Source organism: Bombyx mandarina, chromosome 04 (genome assembly GCF_030267445.1).
Source record: "Bombyx mandarina strain Sakado chromosome 04, ASM3026744v2".
NCBI lineage: Eukaryota > Metazoa > Arthropoda > Insecta > Lepidoptera > Bombycidae > Bombyx > Bombyx mandarina.
The window spans coordinates 5,702,960-5,710,953 of NC_143211.1; the positions used below are offsets into that span (position 1 = coordinate 5,702,960).

A 7,994-nucleotide genomic window follows, 5' to 3' on the forward strand; every position below is an offset into this window, starting at 1 on the left:
GTGATAATGTATTTATAACTAGCAGACCCGGCAGACTTCGTAGTGCCTTAATCGATAAATAAAAGACCTAAACTATTGTATAATATAAATATAAAACAAACAAAAGGAATTCGTCCGACGGGGGACACATCAAAGGGAAAACAAAATTGTTATTTTTATTGAATTCGGAGCATTTTCATATTAATCTACCTTTTAAAACTTGTCTGGACTTCTACAAATAATTCAAGACCAAAATAGTAAAATTAAGTATATAGATAGATATCATTAATACACATTTTAAGTAACTGGTTGAAGTCAAAGGAAAAGTATTATATACTTATTAAAAAAAAAAACTAACGATTAGTTTCACCTTTTTTCAGTTGTTCCTATTGATACTGGTCAGGATATTAGAGCGAAGTAATATGTTTGTATTGTCATGGGTGCTACGAATAAATGTGCGAAATTTCAAGTTAAACGGACCTCTTGAAATCCGTGAAAATTACATTCAAATATTCCATTATACAGAAACATACATACCGTCAAGCTAAAAAAAGTTTTATAAAAAGACTACCGGATCAAGAATTCGTATGAATTAATTGTGAGTAAACCACAGAATAGTGGATCTTCAAAATACCTCTTTCCTCATCTATATCTTTGTATGAATTCTTTAGTTGTTTTTCAACAATATTCGTTGTAAGAATAAAAAAATACGTATTTAAATTCATATTCGCGTGAAAATGAGTTACTAAGAATTACTAAGAAATTACCTTTACATTTTTTTATTCACTTACATCTAGTCGAAGTTTCTCGAAGAATTTTGTCATGAAAATTAGGACAGTAGATCTAGGAAATTTTGGAATAGGAATTTCATAAATTCAGAACATATAGAATGACATTAGCTTATGTTAATCCTATACATTGGCATAATTTTTGTTATTGCTAGTATATTGGACTGAGTGCCCCAGGTGCGGTGTGTGTTGTCAGCCTACACTGGTACCTTTTAATCTACCGTGAATCGCAATTATGAGTTCTTGTCTGACGGGATAACCGTTATTTCGATGCAACTAAGACTTTGACCTGTCTCAAGGTAAGTGACCTCATTCACGTTACGGCATGTATTGGCCCCGGTGACTTCGGCTGGTCTGTGGGCTCGTACGTCCATTAGCGTTAATAAAAAACCAATATAAATTCATTAGCTATCCCGAATTGAAATATTTAAAGTTTAACAAATATTGAATCAGTCTATGTAATGTGTCGTTAAATTATTATAATGTTGGATCATTTTTATTCATTCAATCATTTTACAAATTCGATATTTCACACACAGAACTTTCTTCGGTTTTCACAAGTCTACTCATTATATTGTTTTAATGACAATTTCGACTTTTCGTGATCATCGATGATTAAAGTGATGACACTGTAAAAGTAGTTTTAATAATGTACACAAAATATAATACCATTTTAAAGTCTAAATTCATGTTCTTTTTAACAATAATTATCAAAAATATATTAATAAATTTTTAATTGCTGAACTTCGCGGTAGCTGTATTGAATTAAAAGCACTTAATTATTAATAGTTATCGAAAATATGTAATCTGACGTTAAGCGAATTGCTTTTTAAATTGTTATTTTTGTTGCAGGTACTCACTGAAAATGTCTATTCCTTGTTTAATGTAACCGGAGGTTTTTAACCTTTACAACATCGAGGAAGAGACTGTAAGTTCAAGGGAGTTCAGATACTTTAATATTACTAAGTATTTTTGAATCTTAAAGCATTTAAATAAATTCTATGGAAAATTTTACTATTTTTGTAAACATTATTTATGGAAATATTCTATTAATATGTATCAAAGTCGTAGCTTGATTTAACTTACACGCCGGCATGCTACAATACAACCAAACTACAAATACTACGAAAGGTTCCTTCCACATGCTGGTTTAGGGACCGACGGACCAGACCCAAAAAAAAACAAAAAAGATGGACCCATGTAAGCTGCTCTACACGCGTGTTGCTTTAAGAGAAACCGGATGAAGCATTGTCCCACTCTCCGACTCACGCTGCTTCTAACTCAGTGGAGCATTCCTAGGGTGTCAGTTGGCGACGCTATTTAGTCGAACTTTAGACAGTTTCTCAACCGAAAGGATTTGTGGTCGTAGTGCCGATGAGTGTTGGTTCGACGTAGACGTCCACTAGAGTGGAGGAAGTTTGGTGGAGAGAAATGCTTTTTTTTTAATGGGTGAACGAGCCCACCTGATATTAAGTGGTTACCGTAGCCCATAAACATCTACAAAGTAAATGCCGCCACCTATCTTGAGAGATGAGTTCTAAGGTCTCAGTATAGTTACAACGGCTGCCCCACCCTTCAAACCGAAACGCATTACTGTTTCACGGCAGAAATAGGCGGGGTGGTGGTACTTACCCGTGCAGACACACAAGACGTCCTGCCACCAGTTATCTGCATGTCACGATAGCAGCTCCTCCGTCGTGGAAGTCATTCGTTTATTATGCATTTCTAGCAGAAACATTGTTACCTGCTTGTGGCATTCGAACACTGGCTTGATCGCTCGATACAAGTATTTTGGACCTCTCATCCTTTAGTCCAGGACGACTTCGTATTAAGCCTGAGAGTATAATGAACTTCTGCAACCCCATTAGGTATATAATTCGTATGATTTTACTATAAAAGTCGGGTCTGTCGTTTTTTTTTTTCTTAGTCATATTTTACATTTTATAAATTACTTAACAGTTGATGAGATGTTTAGGTTTTAATATCATGCGTGATGTTAACGAACAAAATATAAGTTTCTTATAAAATTTGCTGGCACTTACACAATTACACAACACCCATAAAAGTTCATGGGCAATTTTATTTGTTGAACATTATTAAATTTGACATGTGTATTATCCGTTATAATGTTCGAATAAAACGCTTAGTAACAAACTGCATTCCTGTCGGTACTGGCATTGATAATGTTAGAGATCATTGTTGTTTGTTGCGGTGTTGAAATTTCAAACTGAGCGGATCTCCGGTTCGCTTAAGCTGCATCATAGTAATACTTGTATCTACTGATATTATTGTACTTCTCGGTAGTAAAGAGCGTGTACTGGAGTGACGTAGGCAAAATAAAAGAGAACTGTTCAAGTCGACAATTTGTGTAATCTATATAAATAAAAATAAAAACTTCAGAGGTGTCAAGGGACACCCGGATGGAACGAAGTTCCTTTCGATTAATTAGTGAAGGAATTGTAATTTCTTTTTAAGTTATAATAATAAATTACGGCATTATGAAGAAGAAAAAAACAATACTATGAACTAAATTACTATTGTTGAAACGCTATCTCGAGAAACTGTACTCATTACGCGGACCAATCGGATACGAGCAATGTCACGCGATAAGCGCCTACACGTTGATTGGTCAGAATGACGGATCTAAAAAGTGTCGTGACAACTTTTCGTAAGAATTTTTTCCGTCTAGCCCCCTTTCACAACGCGCGATAAGGAACTTCGTTCCAAAATGAATTGCTGTTCGTTAGTCTCGCTAAAACTCGAGAACGACTAGACCGATTTGACTAATTTTGGTCTTGAATGATTTGTGGAAGTTCAGAGAAGGTTTAAAAGGTTTAAATATTTATGAAAATGCTCGGAATTAAATAAAAATAACAATTTTGTTTTTAAAAATACAAAAGTTTAGGTTTTTGTTTATCGATTGAGGCACTACGAAGTCTGCCGGGTCAGCTAGTACTGTTATAATTTAGTGTGTGCAGTTACAAATATAAGGCTAGGCGAGCTGCACACCACACCTCCCCTCGTTAGCGTGTGCAAAATTAAACGTCAGTGTTCAAACTCGGCTGCTTTTTTGTCTACCTATCTATCATTGGTGGTTACGAAATTCAGCCTGAAAGAATTTGATAACTCTAGATAGTCTAGCAAGAGCAGTGCTTTGCTGAACCTATCACCGAATCTGAATCGCGATCCACTAAGATCCGCCGAAGAACTGAGTAGGTTGTGTCCATGGGCAGCTGCTTTAAATGAATAATGTCATTGCGTAACGTAAATATAACGTATATCAATTCAGTTTAAGATTTTTTTTACTGCTTAGATTGCTCACAGCCCACCTGGTGTTAAGTGGTTACTGGAGCCCATAGACCTCTACAACGTAAATGCGCCACCCACCTTGAAATATAAGTTCCAAGGTCTCAGTATAGTTACAACGGCTGCCCCGCTTTTCAATCCGAAACGTATTACTGCTTTACGGCAGCAATAGGCAGGGTGGTGGTACCTACCCGCGCGGACTCACAAGAGCTCCTACCACCAGTAAGAGCTGTCTATTCAATATTTGAATTAGTTCGCGCCCGCTTATCGGACCTGTGGATAATGAAAACTGCAGCCCGTTATATAGGGATAGAACAGAAAATACGTTAAGTTGTAACCCACATTTGATATTCATTCCTCTAAATTCCTCATTACTTACTCTAAAGCCGGAAATATCTTGAAAATTACAAACATTTTCTTGTAGCTTGAGACAAAAGTCTCAGGTTGTATAATTACGAAAGGCACCTAATCATGTAACACCAATCTTTGACACTTCGTACTTATGTATCATTTCAGTAATAAATTTACTGTTTACATTTTCCCATGGTTTTATTACCTATATTGAGTGCAACGTAAACTTAGATAGCAAGGCGTTATTATGGATTTTATGAATTAAAATCTGGAAATTCACTATTCCACAAGACTCGCAAACTTCATCAAAGATAAACGGACTTAATTTTATATAGTTTTAGTTTTAGAATATTTTCTGTAATTCACTTTTTTTGTGGTACAACAACTTTATTTAAGTTAAGTTATATTTATTATGAAATTAATGAATAAATTCGTATAGAACTCAGTTACGTCAACCAAGTAAACGATAGCTTTGTGGTTTTGAATTTTACAAAAATCACATTAGTTAATTTTCCTTTTTCAAATAATGTTATTTTTGTGAACGCGGCCAAACCTTCGTATTTTATTTATCTATTTATTACACAATCGTATCATTTCATTTTATTCTTTACATAACGTGTTTTTAAATCTGTTTGTTACTATAAATTCAGAAATATTGATTTTAAAAATTTAATATTCATAACGCTTAGAATTAACTATGGAATCTTTAATTTAGGACAAGATGTATCTAAAAACGAAAACCAAGCATCCTAAGCCATTATGGTAAGCGATCTGTTATTTAGGCATTCCCATAATATTGTCCGAAGTACCTACACTAGTGTTCTTAGAATGATAAAGCAATACGGACGTCTTTTATACATTTATTGTAAGGTTGTTATTGGAAAATTAATCGTATGTATGTATGACTGTCAGGATGCCGTACTGAGTAATAGAACTGGTCAACTGAGTTAATGACATTGTACTTGCCTAGAAAAATAAAAACAGAAGTATGCTTCGATCAATAATACTACTAGATTCGCGATTAGCGCTTCAAAAACGGCCCGAAAAATAAGACCACAAATAAATTTGTGGTCTTATTTCAAATTAGTATGGTCCAATCATAGCCAACACTAAGACGTCAAAACGCTGCAATGCGCGTTCAAAAACTGAGTAAAAAACCACCGTAACACCAAGGTTTTGGAAGGAATATCTTTTTTTGGTAAATTTATATTATTAAGTGTTTTTCATAAAATAATAAACACAATTATATTGTAAATAAAACAGAATTTACGAATATTGTAATTGTTTGGCCAATGTTTGCAACAAGGCACCAACTATTGTAACAAACATCACCTATTCTTGGACAGGGAATGCATAGAGTAGTTTTGTTATTTTATAATGTTATTTTTGTTTGTAGATTTCCTAGTAGCCCCTTGTCGCTGTGCACAATGGATATATATTGTCGCGAAAGAAAGAGAAGAAATATAGAACCCTTATAAAAATTCTAGAATTGTTCAATGGTGGTGGCAAATCAATGCAAAAAAGTATTAAAAAAACTTTATATGTATGTGTAAATATTTTAAGCGTATATGCTGAAAAGGATTTGTTTTCTGGGGGAAACGAACACAGCCATAAAATAAGCCTAAATTAAACTGATTATAGAAAAATTCATTGATATAAGATTACATTATATTTGTAAAAAAGAAACCGCTCATATAAAAATGACTTCTAAAAGACAGCTTTATAACAAACTGAATCTGTTTAAAGGTAATTAAACCTACATTATTGTTTTAATTACTTCTGTATAAAGAATACGTGGAAAACATGTTTCGCGTTTCCTTTCATATTTTTTTTACTTTATTCAATTTTATTTTTTATCACCTATTTGTTGTAATAGCGGCAATGTAAAATATTATCTACTACTTTTTTCAATCGGTCAAAAATAGTTGCGACCATACAAAACAAACCTAAAACAAATATGTATATTCTGCAACTCTATGTCTTTCAATACTTACTGTGTTCTGAGCATTGAAATGTAATACCAAGAACTACATCTAGTTCCACAATACAATAAGCACGAAATTTTAAACAAATATTTTTAACCTTATAAATTAGGCTTTAAGTATCATTTTAGAATAAATATTTTTGTACTGATGACTTTTTATGTTCAAGTGACATTTTAAATTTATTCCATAATATTCTTTTTCTGACGAAAGGACCTAAATACATATATTTTGCAATGGTAATTAAACTTTATGTTTAAGTTTTAAGGTTTATAATAAACTGAAGTCGTTAACATTATTAAACTTTTTTCTAAGAAATGAAGATGTTTTCGTGTCTGCAAACGTGGCCACTGGAGCGTCTTATTTTTGTTCCTGATCCTTAATCTAGTACTATTATTGATCGAAGGAAGTATGTTAATTTTTAAGTTACATATTATGTTAGGATGCAGTTAAAAAATCTCGCAAGTAAATTTAATAAATATACTGTATGCTTGTAGAGGCTTCACAAACACATCTATTTCGTAACAACGAAATGTTGAAGGCGAAAAAGCAATGACCACGAGTCTCTCAATCACATGATTGTGTTAAAATGCAAACGGCCGTGATCCTTGCCGATATCTCGATCGCATGACATGCCATTAGTTACTAAGTGGCCATCAATTTAAATAACGGAGGTTTTTTATTGTTTCGTGTACACGTAAATACACTACGTTTCACAGGTAAACGTTTTTGGGTCGAAAGTTTTACGTGTGCTTTTGTGTGTATTTTTGTTTCTCCGGTTTTTGCGATTCTATAATAAATAAATAAGTACTTGTACGGTTTTATCTCGCGTTTATTGGTTTTATTGGGTTTATTGGTTTATTTTTCTTCCGTGATCACGAAAACATTAAGGTATCCGAAACGTTGGAAATATTATTAACGACAATAATAAAGATAACAATAAGCCGTAAAAGTAGGTTCAATTCAAGTTTTTTTTTTTTTTTTAATATATATAATGAGATTGATTAATTCTTTAGTCGTAAAGAAGATGAAAACCTAAATAGTGTGTAGTTTTTGTTCGACAACACGTATAATTTACCTATTAACCCGCATATACAGCGAACAATTGCTAAATGTGACCTATTGTGGATGTTTGAAAAATAACTCATCGTGGGAAAGACATTGTTTTATCTTAAAAAATGCAGTATTTCCTCGAAACAATGAAGAATCCTATTTGAAGACATATCAAGTACATATAGATGCTATTACTCTTTAAGTACATCATTATATAATATTATAAGTAGTGATTTAATGGAATTATGTAAGGTTGCTGTCTGATCTACTTTTGTGGTAAGTATCAAAATATAAACAGGCAAACATAAAGCAGTTAATTACCATTTTCATTTATTTTATGTTTTTCTCTTGTTTTTTATTGTGTTGTCTTATTTTTGGCGAGTTTTACTTTCATCTTATTTCTTTTTTTCAAAAACCTCGCTTCATTTAAGTACCGATTTATTTCTCTTTGGTTCGTCAAACGAACTTTTATTCATTTTTTTTGTTTAATATTTAGGTAATAGCGAACGTTTGTTGTCATAGCAAATTTAATTGA

The 7,994-nt window shown here is 32.9% G+C and overlaps 1 long non-coding RNA gene across 1 annotated transcript; it reads left to right on the forward strand.

Moving 5' to 3' along the window:
* Positions 1-5,412: 5,412 nt before the first annotated feature.
* On the forward strand, positions 5,413-6,560 carry LOC149503087 (uncharacterized). Its single transcript, XR_016325834.1, has 2 exons — positions 5,413-5,622; positions 5,821-6,560. It is a non-coding gene; the product is annotated as an uncharacterized LOC149503087 (long non-coding RNA).
* The last annotated feature ends 1,434 nt before the right edge of the window (positions 6,561-7,994 follow it).